The sequence below is a fragment of the Arvicanthis niloticus genome, chromosome 18, assembly GCF_011762505.2.
Source record: "Arvicanthis niloticus isolate mArvNil1 chromosome 18, mArvNil1.pat.X, whole genome shotgun sequence".
NCBI lineage: Eukaryota > Metazoa > Chordata > Mammalia > Rodentia > Muridae > Arvicanthis > Arvicanthis niloticus.
Genome location: NC_047675.1, coordinates 6,173,208 through 6,194,967, shown reverse-complemented (window position 1 = coordinate 6,194,967; position 21,760 = coordinate 6,173,208). Strand labels below are relative to the sequence as shown.

At 41.7% G+C, this 21,760-nt stretch overlaps 1 protein-coding gene and 1 pseudogene across 1 annotated transcript in view; one reads left to right on the top strand and one right to left on the bottom strand.

The window, feature by feature from the left end:
- The window catches only part of Ttc29 (tetratricopeptide repeat domain 29), a 193,597-nt gene extending 192,619 nt beyond the window's left edge, over positions 1–978 (bottom strand). The window contains exon 1 of the mRNA XM_034522949.2: positions 836–978. The gene's annotated coding sequence lies outside the window, so the exon portion shown is untranslated. The remainder of the gene's footprint in view (positions 1–835) is intronic.
- Positions 979–18,388: 17,410 nt separating this feature from the next.
- On the top strand, positions 18,389–20,592 carry LOC117723440 (small ribosomal subunit protein eS25 pseudogene; annotated as a pseudogene).
- Positions 20,593–21,760: the final 1,168 nt, after the last annotated feature.

Sequence of the window (21,760 nt, the reverse complement as noted above, 5' to 3'; positions counted from 1 at the left end):
TACAAGATTGAAAAGCAAGTTCACATAAATAAGTTTGAAATTTTGGAACTCCTAGCGTGTTGTGGTGGACAGCTGGATGTGCTGTGAAATAAACAGTAATCACACATTTCCCACCACCTGACACTTAGTAGTGATTCAATTAAAACATCAAGTAGGGAAAGCCTTAGAAGGTAAGACGCATTACATCCAACTTATATTTGTTCTGGATTGCTTTGGGCTCTCAGACACCTCTGAAAAAAATCACTAAGCAAAATGCAACAGCAAAGAAAAGAGAAAAAAAAAAAAACCGCACTTAGCAACATAATTCCTCTGTGCTCCTCAAGTCAAGAAACAAGACTCATTCACACCGGTGGATAAATAACAGTACTGTGTACCCAGATTGTAGCATATATTTAAATGAACCAAAAAGCAAAACGTTCCTGTTAGACACTATGAAACTAATCACTAATTCAACAGAGTGCCCCCCCCCCAACACCTGAAATACATGTGTTCTCATAGTCAGTTCTTTCTCTGACATTTGTGAGCCCGAGCTGTTTTTAATGACAGCTGAGAAAGGAGAATGGCTTTCTCCCCTGCTGTTTCCACCCACCTCTGAACCGGTCTGCTATGCCTATAAATATATTTGGTTTTTCTTGGCGGACCACGTGGTCCAGGGGGCAAGAATAGTGCCTTCCTCTCCTCTGGAGAGGGGATTGATTCTGGGGGGTGAGTGGAGAAGGCCTTTACTCTCCGGAAGCTGGGGCCCAAGTAATGGAGGAAAGTGTTCTTGGGAAGGAAGAGCAGCCTACTCTCCTGGGAGCTGACCAGGTCCTGTCCCCAGTCTTGACCCACAAACCTCAGAAAACTGGCTCTGGAGCTGTGGTTCTGTGTCTCCTGACTAAACTCCTGCAGGAGGTGAGGGCTGGGCCCGGTACTCTCATCCCAGGTTGGTGGCCTGGCTGGGTGCAGACAGGAGACGCCTAAAGCGTCTCCAGGGAAACAGAGGGGCGCGGAGGGACACATGGAGGCGTAGTTAGGCTAAAATGGGCTTTGGGATTGGTCAGCTTCAAGACTCTTCAAGCGTGGGGGCGGTGCTTGGAAGGGGGGCGGTTGTTGATGAATGGGTGTGGCCTGCAAGAGGATCTGGTTCCTCCAGTAGACCAGCCAGATTCCCACAATCCGAGGACCTTCGAGTTTCTGAATGCCCCTTAGTTGTTTCCTTTAGGGTGCCGCTTTTTCTTAAGTATTTTTCATTATTTCCATGCATTCAATTATTTCTCGTGAACATACAATTGATCTTTGTGACTACCTATGGGCAGCGCCACCTCTGGTCTACACCAGAAGAGCCTCATCCACTCTCCTGAATTCATTTTGTAGCTTTCAGAACCACCTTTAACCATTTGACTCCTGTGAATTCTCTCCCAGACTGTGCTCTCTGCTGATTTTCTGCACGGGTGATTTGTGAGTTCTGTTTGCTGTTGTCTCACAGGTAAACCCCTCTGAGTTGGAGATCTAGAAAACTCTATCCTGTCTGTCTGTTTGGAGTTATTCTCCCAGCTTGCTGTTCCTAACTCACTGGAAAGTCTATGATTGATCCTTCTACTGAATATGAGGTTCTTTAGAGATAGGTCTTTGCAAATGATAGAAAACTCAACTGCAACAAAAATCAAGGGGAAACAATTTCCTCCAAGTGAAGGGTGTGGGCTTCAGCTACTTTCTTTCTCAAGGGACCTGGACCTTCCTGAAAGCACTGCAGACCTAAGAACATGCCTATCTCTATCTACATAAAATTAATCTCACATTATTCTTTTCACTTATAGATGTCTTTACTATGACCCCATCTTCCCTGAGAGTGTCAGCTAAGCATGTGTTTTTGTCTTTCCTTTTTACTAATTTCCTGTGATAGCATGGGGACGGGGGTGTGATATGTATTTATACAGGTTTTGAATTAACTGAATGATTGACAGGACAGACAGAAATTTCTCCAATTGATTCTTCCTCATCTAGAATTCAAAGGGGAATGGGGAGCAGATACAGATGACCACTCAAGCTGTTACTGACCTACTGTATTCAGAGTGTCTTCTGATCTGTGCTCTGAAGATGGGTATTTAGGATAAGTCAAAACTCCCTTCAAATGCAAACTGTAATCCTCCAGTGGATGCTACCACATCCTAGCCACTCCCCATAATGGATCTCAGTGCTGTTTTGACACCCCACTCGTCAGTTCCAATAGGAAAATTTCCTGGAGTTCTTCTCTTTTGACTCAAGTGTTTTATTGAACGTGTCCCCTTGCAACACTGAAGAAAGAGTATTCTAGGTAATTTGAGTTCTTTTGGGGATGATATTGTCCAACTTTCCCCTACAATCTTGATACTTAGAAAGTATCCTTTTACATTTACTGACCCTCATGATGAGACCCAAGAAGCCCATTTACTTGTCCCTCCTGAGTAGGTGATCTCCTAAGAAGATCTATGTTGTCAATGACAGTCACAAGCCTTAGTTGCCTAAAACATCAAAGCATTTCAGTACTATGTGCTGTCACAAGTCAGCCTTGGGTTCTGCTCTGTGCTACTGTCACAGCAGACCTGGGCTTCAAGGGCTGCCACCGGGACATACCTTGCCTGCGGAGAGATGATAATGGAAGCGAATTGCCTATTGGCTTCAAAGGCTTCATCTAGAACAAAAGTAACAGCTTTCTCTCACGTTTCATTGGCCGGCCACAACTTACATGATCCTCCTCGACTCTGAGAAATGAGGAAACTGTCACCTTATCATGTGTTTTAAAGAGAAACCAAACACCTGTAAATGACAGGTGAAATAGTCACAGTGGTTCTTTCCAGTGAGAACTTACGTAGCTGTGGCTTCCCTGGAGTACTTGATCCTCCACATACAGGGTTTATAGGTAGGCTTCATCAGAGCTAGCTAATTCTATTTTATGCTTTTTGTTTAGACATCTCATTAGGCTCTTGAGCAAGAATCCTTCAGTCAACTTCCTGTATATCCTTCCTCACTTTTACATAACTGTAAGATATTACTTTACAAATAGTTTTTTAAAAAATGTTTTCTTTTTCTATGATTCTGATTATTAATATTAAACCCCCTGATTTGAATTTTTAACCCCTAACAAATTCATTTTTTTCATTTTCATTATTTTTACCATTTTGTTATATATTATCTGTAAAGTTATTTATATATTACTTGTCAGCTCCTTATTAATGCTTTTGTATATGGAGAGAATCATGTTTAGGATCTGTAGCCTCTCATATTGTTTCATTAGATTTATTTTCATTGTGTGGTGTGTGTGTGTGTGTGTGTGTATGTGTGTAGAGATGAGAGTTTTTGAGGGTGAGTTTGCTTTCTCTTCTTCCAGTTTGTGGGACCTAAAGATCCCTGGGCTTTGAGATAAGTGTCTTTACCTGATGACCATCTTGCTGGTTCAGGACAGCCTTCTAGCTGGAGACGCTGGCCGGCCCCACAGGTCTCTGTACATGCTAAGTATGTACTCTGCCACCGAGCTCTGTTACCAACTGTTTTTTGTTAGGAGCCGAGGTGAGCGTGACAGCATTCGCCATTACAAGATGGTGTGGGCATCCTGTGCTCCCACAAGTAAACAACTAAACTGCGCAGGTGCAAGAGTCGAAAGTGCACCAAGCCACTGCCCATCCCAGGGCATAATATGGGGTGATGAGTGAACAGCCAATCAGAAGTGAACACGCCACTCTAGGGTGCATATAAGCAGTGCCTTTTCCGGGCTTGGTGTCTTCCGCTTCAGCTGATACAAGAATAAAGCCTCGTTGTAGTAACTACCCGAACACTGCCTCCCGTGTCTCTCTTGCGGGCGAGGGGACTCGGAAGGGGCGCGGAACAATTTTTAATACATTCTTTTCCATGAACAGAGCTTCTTTTAAATTATCACTAATGTATCATATTTTTAAGGTTATAATTGTTTTCTATAAATTGTATTTGCCAACAGGAAAGTTTTTCATTGTTTAATGTTGACATTTTCTGTATAGCCGACTATACTTGGCTGCTACAGTGCTTATCAGTAGGTTCAGCTGCCAGTAACAGAAATCAACAATAAGAGAACTGGATCATCAGTCCACAGTTCCCAGCATCTGTTTTACAGCTTAACTGGATGTGGAGATCATTGTGGAGGAAGTCTTCCACAACCAGCCACAGCATCTGCATCTTATCTGAGGAATGCACACACAGAACATCGGCATGCCAAGATGAACCACTCAGCACTGCTTTATCCCACTAGCTAGGGCTTCAACACTTCAAGCTTCAAGGACAGGTGGGGAAATGTCAGCTATATTCTGAATATCGCTAGCTGTGGCCAAGAGGAAAGAGTGAATGCTGAGGACACTGGACATCAAAGCTCACCACACTGGCCATCCTAGGAATTAGCTGCAACTCTGGTATAACTCATCTATTTTCTGAATGGGATTGATTTCCCAAATTTTCTCTGGTTGCAGTGGACACATTTTTTAGAGAACTACCTCTCAAGCTGTGTCCACTGAGGGGACTCTGGCCAGCCCAAGCATGACACAATGGCTCTGGTAGGCCTTGTCCTACTTTCCCACCCCTTCTGCCTTGCTAAAAGCCATTAGATTCCATGCATTCCTAAAGCTAGCCACCAGGCCCATTTCCTTATTTGGTTACTTCCTCCTCCTGAGACTGTCAAGGTCCAGCTATCAAAGTACTGATGTCAACCAACCAAAATCTCCCTTTGGCTCACCTAATTACCATGCCAAATTAAAAGTAAGCACCTTTTACACAGGGCTTCCCTTTTAACCTTTATAAACTGACATTTGCCTATGGGTCACCACTGTCTCCTCTCTATCCAGAGGCAGTCACCTTTGTGCTGAGAACTTGGTCTTTGGCTGTCCTGAGCCGATGCTGATCCTTTTCACCCACTAGAGTAAACAAGAGATCTATCCAGATGTATCAACATGTGCATCTGGAGTGCACATGCTTTCTTGACAGTTCATTTGACGTAATCAGAAACAGGTATGTGGTTTAAAGTTTGCTCCCTGCTCTGTGTCTACAGAAGAGGCAGACGAATGGCATGCAGACTAGCTGGATTGTACTGTGCTCAGATCTACATGACTCCTGGCGTTCAGTCCCACTCCACCTCCTTCATCCCTTTCACCTGCAGATGCTGAACAATGATGTCAGGGTTGCTTGGAAAGCTGACCATTGTAGCAGCAATGCTGTGGCCTGCTTTGCCAGGCCCATCCTTCTGCTCACTCCCTTCTGCTTCTGCCCAGAGGGCCTCTGACTCCCACAACCATTGGCATTCTCTGCTGTTCTCATTGTATGTGTTATTATATTGACTTATTTATGATATTCATAAATTTGCTACTGGATATAGAGATGGGAGGAAGCTAGGCGTCTTCATTTGTCATAAGCTTTTCTGGAGCTTAAGAAAGCAATAATAAAATAAAACAGGAGAATTATGGGAGCAGATAAAAAGAAGGTAAAATATGGAACAAAAATGGAAAATGTAGTGAAAATGACAGAAAGGAATTAATCACTGATTCATAGTCACTAAGTCATAAACCATTTACTGTTACAATAGTGCTGTGTGACAAGGCTTTTCCTGGAGACAGGCAACATACATATCTACTCAGTCCAGATAACATACATATCTACTCAGTCCAGGTAAGGAGCCCACGACAGACTATGGTATGGGTACCACCAAAGTCCAATTCAGTGAATCAATGAATTTTATTGAGAGTACTTACAGGAATGTGGGTGAGGGGTTACCTATAAGGGCAGAAATGACTCACAGACAAATGCATCACCAAAGCCCACCCCAGCATGTGTGACAGTTCACAAGAGCTGAGAACCTGGAGCACAGCCTGTAGCTCAACAGGCTGAAGGGTGTCCTTTCCAAGTAGCTCAGTATGCACTCACTGATAAGTGGATATTAGCCCCAAAGCTCGCAATAGCCAAGATACAACTCACAGACCACATGAAGCTCATGAAGAAGGAAGATCAAAGTGTGGGTGCTTCAGTCCTTCTTAGAAGGAGTAACAAAATACTCATGGGAGCAAATATAGAGAAAAAGTGTGGGACAGAAAATGAAGGAGGGGCTTTCTGAAGACTGCCCCACCTGGGTATCCATCCCATGTGCAGTCACCAAAGGCAGACACTGTTGTGGATGCCAGGAAGTGCATGCTGACAGGAGCCTGATACAGCTGTCTCCTTAGAGGTCTGTCAGAATCTGACATATTCAGAGGTGGATGAGGAGCTAACCATAGAACTGATCAAGGGGTTCCCAATGGAGGAGTGAGAGAGAAGACTGAAAAAGCTGAAAGGGTTTGCAGCCCCATGAGGAGAGCAACAATACCAACCACCCAGAGCTCCCAGGGCCTAAACCACCAGCCTGGGAGCACACAGGAAGGGACCCATAGCTCCAGCTGTATACGTAGGGGAGGATGGCCTTGTTGGGCATAGGTAGGAAAGGAGATCCTTGGTCCCATGAAGGCTGGATGCTCCAGTGTGGGGGAATTCGTGGGTGGGGAGGAGGGAGTGGGTGTGTGGGGGCACATCTTTATAGAAGCAGGAAGAGGGGGGATGGGATTAGGGGGTTTCTAGGTGGGGAGAAAAATGGGGAAGGGATAATATCTGAAATGTAAATAAAATATCCAATAAAATATTAATCTAAAAAAAGAAATGGCATAAAGAAGATGATGCAAAAAAAGAGAGAAAGAAAAGAAAGAAGAGAAAAGAAAAAAAAAGAAAAGTCCTCCAGACAGCTCAACTGGGTTTGGCTTCTTCCAGGCAGCTATCTGGTCTGCTCTTGGGTCATCTGAGAGGGACTCTCTCAGCTTGCCTCCTTTACTTTAGGGAAGAGAGGGCTTCGTGAATCTGGTCAGTTTCAAGGACTTCCTGAAGCTATTTTGAATTATTTACCTTCTGGATGGAGGAAGTTTCCTGCAGGATAGAATATTTCCATCTCAGAGGAAACTTTTGCACCATAAATAGCTAAATCAACTAATTTACGTTTCTAAAAATCTCAGTCAGATGAAGCTGTCTGCATATAATCTATCTGCCCCATACCTACCTCCTCTGCCAGCTTTCATACCTTACAGTCTTGTGAAGGAACAAGATCATGGCAGAAGCCTGGTGAGTTTTAGGTATTGACCTTGGAATTTGAAGTTTGAATAGCAAAGCAAAGCGAAAACAGGAAGAACAAGAAACCCAGTAATATCTGCATGTATTCTGCATCAGCAGTGCTCGACTTAGGAGGTAATTCCTGCCCAAAAGTTATTGTGATGACTCTGGCTGTCTTATTCTTAAGAGTACCTTAGTTCTTGCAGTTCCCAGGCCCAACTTTTTATGTTCTTATCTCTTTCCCTTAGGCAGACTCAACTATTTGGAATCACTCAGAGAACTATATGTTGGGTCCACAGACTGCTTTGTGGAGCCTATGTATATTTAAGGTAAGTCTATTTATTGGTCCTCTCACTCTCTCCCTTCTATGCTCTCTGTGTTCTCTCTCTGTGTCTCTCTGTGTGTCTCTCTCTGTCTCTGTCTCTGTCTCTGTCTCTGTCTCTCTCTCTCTCTCTCTGTGTGTGTGTGTGTGTGTGTGTGTGTGTGTGTGTGTTAGAGAGATACAGTAACAATTAAAGAAGAGGTTATGGTTGTGAGAGGGAATGGGGTCTTGGGATGTGTTGGAGGAGGAGAAAAGAATTGGAAATGAGTATAGTAATGACATTTGTAGTTCTCAAAAAATTAAATGCAAAACGTTTTTCTGGGGAAATTCAGACATAATAGCGACTAACAATTCCTTGAATGTTGGCATATAATCTCCAGGTTTGCTGGACAAAAGATGGAGAGAATCCAGTTAAACTGACAGGGAGTTGGACAGACAGTGATCCTGACCTGACTGTGACAACCTACAGGTGATAGCTTCACGGTGACTCTAGCTGTGTTACTGTTTCTGATAGGACCTTTCCGAAGGAGCAAAGTCATATGTAGCATACACGGTTTCCACCTGTATGTTAATAGGTAAGATGAAAACAGTTTGCTTCTACCTAGGCAGGGCTAACTTTATTTTTATTTTCCAGTGTAGTAGTAACCTGTGAACTCTGGGTTTTTCTTGTTGTTGTTTTTTGTTTTGCAAATTAGATTATAAGAGACTTAATTCTCTGTCTCTGTCTCTGTCTCCGGTCTCTGTCTGTCTGTCTCTCTTCCTGTCTCTCCTCCACAATCATGGTGGTGTACCACACTAACAGGTATATTAAAAGACCGCAGAGTAAGAAATAACAGATGTCTTCCATGAACATTTTCATACCCTACTCTTTTGTCTCAATGATGTTTGTTAAAGGGTGATGCATACAGGACTGGACACTACAGCATGGAAGTCAATTTGTCACAATGTTGCTGTCTAAGCAAAATGCTTAATTACCTATTTTTGTTGTTGTTGGATTTGTGTTTGCTGATTCTTTAAAAAAAATTACACCTTGTATTGTGTATATGGGGGTCAGTTCTCTTACTATCATGTAGATCCCAGGACTTGCACTCAGGTCATCAGGCTTGGCAGCACGCTCCTTAACCTGCAGAGGCATCTCACCGGCTGCTGCTTGCCTGTTTTGTCCCTTTGGTGGCCTGATATGAACCATTTTTGCAGCTGTATCCTATCATGAGAAAATTATGGTTCTTGTGTAGGATCTGCCTTGCTTGGCTTCACAGTGATTTAGCAAGTAATATCACAATGTCATTCATTCAGATAAATCACTTGGAAAGAGAGTGCCAATGAGGAATTGTGTACCTAAAGTTGGCCTGTGGTGTGCCTGTGAGGGATTTTCTTACTTGGGTTAACTGATGTACAATGACCCACCCAGAGGTGGCTGGCTCCACTTCATGAGCTGGTCTTAGACTAAGAGAGGCCCTGAGCACTGGCAAGCATGCACAGATTCATCCTCTCTGTGACTAGACGGTCAAGTTCCTGCTGCTTCATCTTCTCTGTAGTGATACACTTTAACCTGGGACTGAGAGCCAAAAGAAACCGTTCTCCCCTAAATCACCTTTGTCAGTGTATTTTATCATAAAAAAAGAAAGGAAACTAGGTACTAGTTTAATAATAATTAACTATTAAATAATACAAATTAATAGGAAATTTAATTTAAAAGCACAAACTTATAGCTATTAATTACATGCGATACTTTTGCTCACAGTAAATATCTTAGAGTATTATATTTCTCCTAAAGTAAAAGTTGAAACCGTACAGTTTTATTGAGACATGGCACAGAAATTTAGTAACACTAGTTTTAAAAAGTTGAGGCTGAAGTATTTCATTTATATTGTACCAAATCTTGGGATGTTATTGATCTGACTTAAAATACTGTGAATTTTTTTGAGGTTCAAACATCCTGGATTTGTATGCTAAATCCGATGGAGAAGTCTAGTTGCTATTTATTGATCTACCATAAACAATACAACGAAGTAGTTATTTGATGGTAAAACAAGTCATTTGCTTATTGATGTTTGAAAATAATTTTTGGAACTAAACTTAGAGTGTAAAGACCTTTATAGTTTTTTCTGATATGTGAAGTACTTCTGTAATTGTAAAAGTGCTGAGTTTCAGAGCTGATCAAATGCAACCATCCAGGCACTGTCATCATCTCACCAGTCACACTGGGACTGACACACCGGGGTTAGGAGGGGGCACTTTCAAATGCTGAGTGTTTCAGACATGATTTTCTTAAAACTCTCACAACTTAAGGTTCCCTGGAAAGTCCTCAGGTCTTTGGCTTGAATGGTATCTAATCTGTACTCATTGGTTAAGAGTCGAAGCCAGCCACCTTTTGAAAATAATATCATTGGAGCTAAAACACTCAAATATGCTCTTTTGAAAATTTGCATATAGTTTTGTGCCTTTTCACAATGGACACAATTATGACAGGAAATTTTTTTCCAAATGGAGAATTAACTTCCACAAAATAATGTTTGAATACGTATATAAATCTCTTTAAACCTTAATTATGTATGAACATACAGAGTAGTCACCTTTTGTTACAATCAATACTTGAGATAAAGCAACTTATAAAGGGGGAGACTTGCTTTGGTTTGTGTGTTTCAGTTCATAGACACTTAACCCCATTGCTTTGGCCTTGTAGTGTCAAGTGCATGATGGTAGAGGGCGCGGTAGAGAAAGTCTTTTCGCTTCACGGTATTCAAGAAGCAAAGAGAGAGGTAGAAAGGGGTGAGTCTCCTATGTTCTGCAAAGACATGTCCCCAGTGACCAAACTCCCTTTCATTAGGCCCCTTAAGCTAAAGTTTCTACAACCTCCCAATAGTGTCCCAGGCTGGAAAACAAGCTGCAGCACTGGGGCCTTTGGAGGACATTCAAGAGCCACCCTATCCTGGTATAATAATAAACAATGACAAGTGTAAAATTCTATCCAGCGACTTACACACGAGGAATGTCATTCAGAGATATTAGGAGACACGTTAGCATTTTCCTTATCTAATGCAGAACCGCAGCTTCTTATTTTTCCAAGGGGGGGGGAATGTGTGTGAACAAGGGGAACTCTAAATTCAGAAGCAGATGTAGAATATAATGGTAGTCCTCAAGAACTGTTATAAGAAGTGACAAACATCACATTTGGTAAAATTCTGCTGTAACTCCCAATATGCCACCCAAGAAAACAATTTGTTAGGGATTAAGGTACCAGTGTAAACTAAAATAGGTATATAAAAGCAAAAACTGGGACAACGGTGCTAAGTACTGAATCCGAGCATCTCATTGTGGCTTCAACAAAGAAGGTTTGGGTAGGATAGTATGTCAGTTACTTTTTCTGTTGCTGTGGAAAAAAACGATGAAAAGCAATTCCTAGATGAAAGTGTTTGGGGTTATAGTTCCAGAGGGATAAGAGTTCATCATGGCAGGGCCATGGCAGCCATGGCAGCAGGAAGAGGGGCAATGTCATCTTACTGCACATAGGAAACAGAGAGAGTGAACTGAAACTGGGAGAAGCTATAACTCTCAAAGCCTGCAGCCAGCGATGTGTGTTCTCCAGCCAGGCTGCACACACCAAAGATTCCATAGTCTCCCCAAACAGCACCACTGACTATCTGAGCCTCTGGGGACACCTCTCTGTCAAACTGCAAGTGGGAATGTCAGGTCAGGTTATGTCTCCCAGGAACTCGAGTCTAGGAGTGAACACAGATTAGGCACAACAGACCCTTTTATCCTGTTTGTTTGTTTGTTTGTTTAGCCCTGTCATCTGCTCAGCAGCAGGGAGAAGGTTTTTCTCTCCTAATGCTCTAAACTACTGGCTTTATCTGTTTCCCAGTTCACAATTCTCTCTGCTTCACACTAAGTAGATCTTTAAGGTCTCCCACCAATTCAGCACCTTGATCAACCCTTAATGCCTGGGCACTAATCTCTGGCCCATCAGTCATTGAAATCCCACTAGTTACCTGCTTCCCACCCCTATATAACCAGTTAGTCCAGAACCTGGCACAGGATAGGTCATTGCTCCTTCATGGAGCCTCCCTGTCCCTGGTCTGCAGTGCAGCACAGTGCTACAGGGAGGGGCCTCCTGGTCACTGCTCTAAAGAAGGATCATACAGCTCTAGCCTCAGGCCATATGGAAGTGTGGAAGTCATGAGAACATACATAGAAGGAATGGTGCTTGTAATGTGCACTTCCAAACCTTGAACAATGAGATGTGCTCTGCCTGGGATATTGAGGTGGACATAGTAGCAGACTCACATAACATCACTTAACATCAGGTAGAAAGCAGGGGAAGGTGCCACCAGCCCCCAAACAATGGAGCACTGCCCCATTGGCCATCCAACAAGGATCATGAAGACTTGTATAGATAACCGATCATTTATTTATCATTTATTTATTTATGTGCACTACAGCATATTACTTTTTTCTTGTGTCTTTGAGATATTATATATAATTATTACATCATTTCTCCCTTTCCTTTCTCCTTCCAGACACTCATATTGCTCTCTTTCAAGTTCATGGCCTCTTTTTTCATTGATTATTGTTACATGCATATATTTATATATGTATAAACATATTAAGTTATTTAGGATTATAATTAAAATATGTAGTGATTGTATAGTATTTTTATGGTTCAGATATGGTAGAATTATGAACGCTCTTGCAAAAATTAAAATGAACTCATTATTTTGAAATAAAACATTTTAAAGCCATGGGGTTCTTGATGGGCTGTCTCAGTCACCTACAAGCGTGTTGAATAAAGGTACTTGGTCTGCTGTCTCCAAAGCATCTCTGTTACATCATCGTCTTTATTTAGTTTTCTTTCCTCTCATTTTGCCAACACCAAGCAACCACATCTTTAATTTTCTCCTCTGTGCAGAGACTCCCTCGTTGATAGATGGTAATTCTGTTTAATTGAAAGTATGAATAGATTAAATATTTAAATTCTCCTGAAAGTGATTATTTTGACAATAAATTAATTGATGTCTTTGAACACGTGGTCCCTATCTGGTGGTGCTTTGGGGAATAGTTCTGAGACCTCGGTAAGGAAGTGGAACCTTTCTGGAGAAAGTATGTTACTGGAGTGAGCTTTGAGGTCTTTTTTTTTTTCTTTTTCTTTTTCTTTTTTTAACAGTATCCAGCCACTTCCTGTTCTCCCTCTATGCTTCCCATGCACACATGAAGTGTGATCCTACCACCTTCCTGTTCCTGCCGCCATGTCTGTTGCCATGTCTTGTCTGCCGTGGGGAACTGTATCCTCTCTGAAACTGTCCACTAAGACGAGCTCCTTCTTCCCTAAGTGTTTTTGGTCAGGCTATTTTTGTCACAGCAACAGAAAAGTAATAATAATACAGTCAGAGGGTGTGAATTTGGTTAAAGCCTTCAGTAAGATGTATTCCTGAGCATGCTGCAGTTTCCAGATCTGGTGAGCTGCTGTCTGACTGGAGTAGCCCAAACAGAAAGGGCATTCTAGCAGATACGTTGCCTTCACCTGATGGTATCTATCTTGGACCCCTGGTTACTATTGTAGCATGTAGTTTTTACTACCCTGCTTTAAGCTCCAGATGGATGGCGCTACCAACCCCACTCAGGTTACCTTGGATCCTTGGATGAAAGATACACATACATTAACTTATTTTTAATATGATTTTTAGATTAATGACAGGCACTTCTAAGCCTCCCATGGCTAACGTGTTCTTATCTTCACTCCCAGCTCAACACCTCTAATTCTTCCCTCAATTTAGTTGTTCGGTTACCTTTAGTCCTAGCTCAGCACCCTAAATCTGCCCTCAACTTAGTAGTTGTGTTTCTAATCTCCTGCCTGCTACCCCAGGCCCAGTTGGGGAAACAGCCAATGGCTACTCTACCCCGAGATCTCACATGGCTGATGACTTTCCTCTCTACCGACCCCCCACCCCCAACCGTCCCACCACTCTCCAACCCCCCAGCAGCATGGTGAATTCTCTTTTCTCCTGCATCTTCTAGCCTGCCTGTGGGAAACTGGAAGTCCCACCTATTCTGCCCAGCCATCGGCTGCTAGCATCTTTATTGATTGATCAAGGGCCAGTTGGGAAACAGGACCTTCAGTGTTCACATGCAGATTCCAGATCAAAGCATCAGAACCACCCCTTATGTCTAAGATAATGAAGAATCTATGCGATGTATTAAAACTTTTTTTTTTGAGAGCCATATGGAACTGTAAAAGAAAGTAGAATATTAAATGAACCTAGCAACTCTTTTGGTCTGTTTGTGCAGCCTTTAAAAATACTGCAGAACTAGACAATTTATAAATAACATTTATTTCTACAGTTCTGGAGGTGAGAAGTCCAAGCCCATGGTATAAGCCATGCTTAGTCTATGGGGAGGGCGTGACTGTTGCCTCTAAGGTTGCCCCTATATCTGAAACCTGAATGAGTGGAAGACATGAGCCCACCTCTTAAACTCCGTTATAAGAGCTATTCTTACACCCAGAAAAGCTCTGCCTTTGTGATTTTGTCAACCCCTGAAAACCCCATTTCCTAGAATATTGGTGATATTTCAACACACGAATTAAGGGTGAGGGTCGTGTTCAGACCACAGTAGTCTAAGTAGAAGGGAAGACTTTGGGATTTTAAAAACCAGGATCAAAAAGTAACTTTAGTTGGTTTATGAACAATTTTACCAATAACGCAATTTTCCTGCTAATGTAAGACTTGAGTACCTAGTGTCTATTTCATTGGGTGTGAAAATGTTCTCCACAGGTAAGTAATAACTGAGAGTGTATTTAAGGAGAGCCTCAGGAACTGTGTTTTGAAATGTCTGCCTTCTTAGCCTCCTTTAGATTGTTTCTATTCAGTGACTGAACAGCGGAGGCACTGAGACACCTTGGCATCTTGCAAGGGCCATATTTAGGTTAAGGGTTCCTCTGTGATCTTCTTCAACCTAGGAGTAGAGCAAGCACTCACTTCTGTTTCTTTTAATCTCCATTTCACTGGGAGTGAAAACTTTCTTCATCTCACTTTTTTCTTTCAAATAGACATTTCTTTAAATAAAACTCCTGCATTTTTAATCCCTTCATATATCAGCATCTTGAAAAACCCTGGTCAGTTCATCTAAAAACTTTCCTAAATTCTCTTCTACATTGTGTATCATGATGTGCAAAGCCAGAGTTTCAACCAACAGAGCCCATCTCTCTGAGGAAGAGAACATTAAATAACATCATTTTCTTGAATTGGTCTACTGGCAGTTTGTAACAATGAGAGGTTCTCGTTTTTCTTTGCAACACTCTTTACAATAGTCACAAATAATATAAACTATCTTGGTGTAACTCTCACCAAGCAAGTGAAAGACCTGTACAACAAGAACTTCAAACCTTTGAAGAAAGAAATTGAAGAAGATATCATAAGATGGAAAGATCCCCATGCTCATGGATAGGTAGGATTAACTTAGTGAAAATGGCCATCTTACCAAAAGCAGTCTACAGATTCAATGCAATTCCTATCAAAATTCCAACACAATTCTTCACAGACCCTGAAAGAACAATTCTCAACTTGATTAGAAAAACAAAAAACCCAGGATGGCTAAAATAATCCTGAACAATAAGAGAACTGCTGGAAGATGCACATAGTCTGACTGCATCGTGATATGCCAAGGCTGCTTGACGTCTATGAGAGACCTTCTCTTTTCTGAGGAGAAGGAGAGGATGGGTGGTTGGGGGATAGGTGAGAGGGAGAGAGTGAGAGGAGAGGAGGGAGGGGCAGCTGCCATCAAGACATAAATGAATATCTTAATCGACAAAAAGGAAAGAAAAAAAGGACTGAGGATGTTCTAAATCAAAGTGAAACATGCTAAGGAAACAAACAACTTAATATCTTCATGAAGTTCCTGAAACTGACCAGATTTACGCTGTATTTAGGTTTATAAGCCGTAAGAATTGTTGAGAAACACACTCTGCCTAGAAGAGGCAGAGACCAACTGAGCTGTGCGTTATGTAGTAAATTCCAAGTTTGTAGCTTTTGTGAGCCATCAATAATGCTGGGGTATGCTTCAGTGATACAGCTACGTGTGCATGCTCTCCGTCCCCTTACCTTCCTTCTGTAAATAACCCCGTAAACTCTTTGCTTCGATAAGTCGGACTTTGGTGGTATCATTCCTTGGTTGTCACTGACTCACTCTCTGGGGTAAGTAGACTTTTCTTCATGTTTCCTTAGGGACAGCGTGTCACGGCACCTGCGTGAAGCTACCTACAGATGTGTGCACAACTCTGATGCTGCTTCAGTTCTCCCAGAAGGAAGTGCATAGAGCTGGGATTTGTTCAGGCATTTTTATTAGGGGTTTATTCTCTAAATTCTATGACCCTAATCACTAACCTGTGCCCGCAGGAACGCAGACAGACTGAAATGCTAATCAGAGAGCATGCATAGAATGGTAGGGCCTATGCCACTGACCCAGCTAATCATGTCTCATGGGAAGAAATGGTCCCAAGAAGGTAAGCAGCCTCCTCTGGCATTTTGAAACCACATTAATAAGTAGGACAACACCTAGTGACAATATCAAGTCAATATGATCAGCAAACCATGTTTATGGTTGAAAATTTTAACATCCGTCTGCCCAAACAAGCCCACAAGTCTCACGGTGCTAATGGGATGCTCATATCACCTTTCCTGGAGAGACATCAGTGTATCTTCACTAACACATTTCTCTTTCCAGAAAACAAAACAAACAAACAAAAAACAAGCACTCAGCTACCCGTTCAACATGGCTTCTGCCACTTGGATTCTTCTTTTTTCTCCTTCCAGAGCTCCTGGGGTGCCTACTCTTGCTCAGTGTCGCTCGTGTCAATCCTGGCAACTGAACTAACATGTCTTATAGTTTATTTAGAAACTGTTTTTGAGACTATGAAAAAGTATGTTTGTGGGAAAAAAGAGATTCTTGAAATATATAAGGTATCTTACTGGGAGAGTTTATCTTGAATAAGAACTTATAAATACATGCTCCCCTTTCCGTGCTTAATTTTGTACAGAATTCATAGAGAAGAAGCATATTTTAATATTAGCAGAATCTTGCTCCATTGATGTTGCCTTCTGATTTCCTAATAGAAAAAAAAAATAATGATTTCAATTGAAAAACATACAAAATTTAAAGATCACCAGGTCATAAGAGCCTTTGGAAAAAGGTTCAGGATGAGAGATGGGTCTGGAGAGCCGCACTGCTGAGGATGAAGTCAGCTATTGTTGTAGACATTATCAACAGATGCAGTTCATTGTGCAAGTCATTAGAGGAGACACTCCAGAAACACTCATCTGTGTCACGCCTCGCTGCTCCAACAACACACTGCAAGGGAATGAGATATTTTCACAAAATTTGACAGACATCCAGTGTATTTATTTCTGACTTGCTATCATCCTTCCATCACTTTCTGCTCCAAAGAGAAAAGTTGAAAGTAAGAATGGTGTTTTCCAATAGCTTATTCTTCTAAATATTGATAAATTTTTATAATGAAAGTATTTTTTCTACCCTATTAGTGATACCTAAACTAGGAAGTAGATGATTATTTGATAGAGCCAAAAGCAACCCACACAGTGAGTTCATAGAAAATATATGTATCTAAGAGATTATATAGAGAAAAGTAAGGAGAAGAAAAAGTTTTTTGAGTGAAACTGAAAAACATAAAAATTGAAAATATAAGGGGGGGGAAAAGAGCAAATATTGCAAGTAAGAAAATAACAAAGTGTGAATTGTCTTGTAAATTGCCTCCAGGGGCTTAGAATTATAAAGACCTGATTGTTTGCTGGAGGAAGTAAGTTTATAATCAGATTGAATAAGTATAAGTTATCTAGAAGAGATGGTGTCATAACTGGGGCAGGGGGAGTAGAGGGTAGAGGGTGAGCCAGTCTCTGGCAAGTACCTACCAGCAGTGTGCAGAGAAGCCAGGGCCAACTCCAAAGGTAGGTCCAGCTTCATGGCCACTCCTCACAGAGGCACAATGCTCTGTCTTTCTAGGGCATCTGACTCTTATAATTACTTGCTTACCATGTAGACTTTGTGATGTATAATAGAACTGATTTTCCTTATTGAAAAGAGAGTTCTGGCTTTGATAGGATGGTTTTTGTTGTATCTTGTTATATTTGGGATTATTGAGTCTCAACCCACTTTAACTAAGAAGTCCAAGATAAAAGCAGCAGCAGATTTGGTGTCTCCTGAGGACCCACTTTTCTGGTTCACAGGTGACATTTTCTCATGGATGTCACACAGTGGAAGGGATGTAGCATGCCCTCCAGCCTCTTGTAGAGAGACACTAATTCCATTCATGTCAGCTCTCCACAAAGGCCTACCACATAGTCCCTCAGGGGTAGGTTTCAACATGAATTCCAGAGGTACCCAAACATTTAACCACTGTACTGTCTTACACATCAGCTCTAGTGACACCCACTCTTGGCCGTCAGTTTAACATGGATTATGGTTAAAGAGGCAAATGAATTAGTAATGGTAAATTAAGATTTTACAGAAGTGTGATTGATTGTGGTAATAGATACAAAGAGAGAACTCCACACTGGTATATTTTTTCTCTTACTGGAGGATTTCTTCTCAAGAGCGATTCTTATCTTTCTTTCATGACTGTGAAAAAGCAGGAGCTTAGGATTGCCTCAGGCAAGTGAGCTTGAAGGTCTTCTTGGGATTGAGCAAAAGGTAATAACTGAAATCTAGGTCAAGATACTATTTATTCTGTAGAGAATTGTTTAAGCAAATGCTTAAAATTTAAGTTAGAACATATTTTAATCTATGATTCATACCATGCCTATCAGATATTCTTAATGACTGCACACATTGTAATCTTTTCCTGACTACTTTGAGGAATTTCCTAACATCAAGTAGAGCAGCCATTAAATTATCATTATAAAGATATCAAGCTCTCTTCATAGCATCTAACTATCTCTCAAGGCACATGGATGAGCTATGTGTCTGGAGAGCTTTGGAAACTTCAATCCATCTCTTCAGAGGGAGAACGAAAACAAAGAGTCTACGGGAGAAACAGTAAAAGAGAATAGGAAAAGAGAGAGGGATGGCACTCAGAGCATAACGAGGAACCAGATGAAACCACCCACGGTAACAGGGAGAGATACAGACCTGTCTAATCTTGTAATAATTATCTTAAAAATAAGTGAAAATATGCTTGAGAATGAAATAGGAAGACATTGTAAGACAGTAACGATTGAGACTCAGTAAAGATAGTTATTCGTTGCAAATAGTTTTTATGAAAGAAATTAAACTGCCTTGCATGTGACTTAATTTCAGACAAAATCATTCTCATTCACTAAATACCAAATGACCATTTGATATTTAAGAGTATGAACTTAAATGCATAGTGATTTACTCTGAAAGCATTTTTTCCTCCAATTCATTCTGGCAGTTGATTATGAACACTGCTAATATATGAAGAAACATACCTCATACCATGAATGATCTTAGGACAAAGTAAAAAAAAAATCTCAAATTCAGAGGCAACTGCTCAGCTAATCTCCATAAAAGACAACAGAACAAAGTTGCATTTTCTGGATAAAGATTTTCCATAGCAACAAAGTCTTAGGAAGAAAGGTAGAGACGCATGCTTACGTTATAATAGGATAAGAACTAAAGATATGTGAGAATACATGTTTGAATTATATTGGAGTAACAGTTAATGTTGGCATACTTTGAAGTCTAGATATGCTAAGAGAGAGACTTGGGAGCCGATGCCTGAACTCTGTGGATATATATTCACAATAAAGGCCATGTATCCATCAGCATCAAAGACAGGAGAGAAGGCCATGTGAGATCACACAGTGTGAGCTGTGGGAATAGCAACTGGCTGGAGGTTTTTATGGAAAGAGGACGGGAGGAACAAGGAACTAGTGAGAAACAAGGCAGATTTCTGGCTCTGTTTTATACCTCAGAACTTCCTCTACCGTCCAGCTGTTATCCTTAAAAAATACAGATTCATGGTCACAAGGAGACTAGACGGTGTAAGGACCTTTAAACTGCCAGTGACTGAATCACAGGGTGTTTTTCTCCTAGGCAACTGTAGAACAGTTAGCCGAATTCACCGAAGAAACGTAGGTCTGAAGAGAGAAATGATCATCCAGCCAAGCAGAGGAAGATGAAAACAGGGCAGTCAACACTTAAAAGGCAAGTCTCTCTCCAACACACTGGAAGGGCAGCATGTTCTCTCCTCGACAGACAAGCTAGATCATTGAAATTCACCAATAAGCTCCAATCTGCCTTTATAGTCAAAATGTCCAACTTTCCCCCCTAGCAAAATCAGAGAGAAGTAATCTGGCCTAATTGATGTGAGTTTTATCTTCCTGCATTTCCTCTCTTATTTCTTGTGATGTTGCTAATAAGGAATGAAATAGCCAAAAAATCAGAAAGAGAGAAAGCGAAAAACGCTGAGAAGCCAGAATGACTAATCATCCAGACGTAACGAAGCCTCGGTGCTGGGTCTGAAGATCAATGGCCTCCCCCACGGTCTAAACTCTCAAAGACCACAAGTGGAGAAGGACCTGATAAACATTTTATGTACAATATTCTAGAATATTCTTCCAGGGAAAGCTGAAATTTCATTATCTGAAATAGACTCGCTGTTGTCCTCATCACAAAAGGTATAACTGGAAACAAAATAAAAATGGTGCTCCCCCCAGCCTTCCCCCAGCATCTTAGTGAGGCCGCAGTGGTCCACCCTACTCAATACTCTCTGGAGCTTTGCCATGTCTCCCTCTCCTGAAGGACGACAAGAAGAAGAAAGATGCGGGAGAGTCGGCCAAAAAAGACAAAGACCCAGTAAATAAATCTGGTGGCGAGGCCAAAAAGAAGTGGTCCAAAGGCAAGGTTTTGGACAGGCTGAACAATCTTGTCCTGTTTGGCAAAGTTACATAGGACAAACTCTGTAAGGAAGTTCCCAACTATAAGCTTATGACTCCAGCTGTGGTGTCTGAGAGACTGCAGAGTCCCGGGTGCTTATCCAGGCAGCCCTACAACAGCTACTTAGTATCGAGCTGGTTTCTAAGCACAGAGCCCAAGTATTTTACACCAGAAACACAAAGGGTGGTGAAGCCCCAGCTGCTGGTGAAGAAGCGGGAGCAGATTCAATAAGCTGTAGATGTGGGAAAATAAACTTTTACTGAACCCAAAATAAAAGAAATAAAAGTGGTACAACAGTTGAGTTTTCTCTTTTCGTGATTCTGTGTCTTCTTCTCTTGTCCTCTAGACAAGTATCTATACTTGGAGAAGGAATGTTCCCTCTGGCTTCTTAATGCTCTCTGCCATCTGCACCCCCTCCCCCTTTTTGTCTCTAGCAGCAGTCTGAAGTGCTGTTTTTCATTTCACACCATCATATCCACATTCTGAGGACAGGGACACTTAAAGGTGATTTTCTGTCAAGCACGGTTGGCACATGCCTGTAATTACAGCACCTGGGAGGGAAGAGAGAAGCTTGAGGACTTTAAGACCAGGGCCAGCTACATAGCAAGCTTGATTCCAGCTTTGGCTACATTAATCCTTACCTCAAATAAGCAAACAAACAAAATTCTTAGTTTGTTAACCCATGGTTCTGCCCTTTTCAGGCCTGTGGTCCCACTGTCAATCCTGACCTCTAAGACTATGACCACCATTGGGCCCTTCTTCCCTGGATTCTCTCTTTTCTCCCTACCTTCCTAATTCTATGCTGCCCCAGTCCTGAGACCTCAAGAATCATTTCCTCCTGTCATCTCCTCCTTACGTGTGACGGCTATCCTTGGTTGTCTTCTTGACTGTGTAAGGAACTAAATAAACCCACAAGTTAGAGGGAAACACCAGTGAGGGATTTTTGCTTAATTCGAAGTGAGAAGAATCACTTTGAATTGAGATCTTTGAGATGTGAAGACATATTTTTTTCTTTTTCTTTTTCTTTTTTTAGTGGGATCCAACATTTTTAATCAGTTTCACTCTGGGTAGCAGGGAAGGGAGACCTGAGAGGCTAGTAAGTAGGAAAGGAGAGAACAAAGATGCTAACATTAAACAAGGGGGACTCCTGGCCTTGTCATTCTATGTCCATTTGCCTTATCAGCCTTGTGGCTTGGCTAGTAAGATTCACAGGGGTGGGGGTGCAACAGGGTTTTCTGTAGCCCAGGCTGGCTTCAAACTTGCATTGTAGCCTAGAATGACCTTGAAGTCATAATCCATCTGCTTCCACCTCCCTCGTGCTGGGATCACAAGCATGTGCCACCACTCCTGGCTTATGAAATAGAATATTGTCTATGAGCTGGAGAGATGGCTCAGCAGTTATGAGCACTGACTACTCTTCCAGAGGTCCTG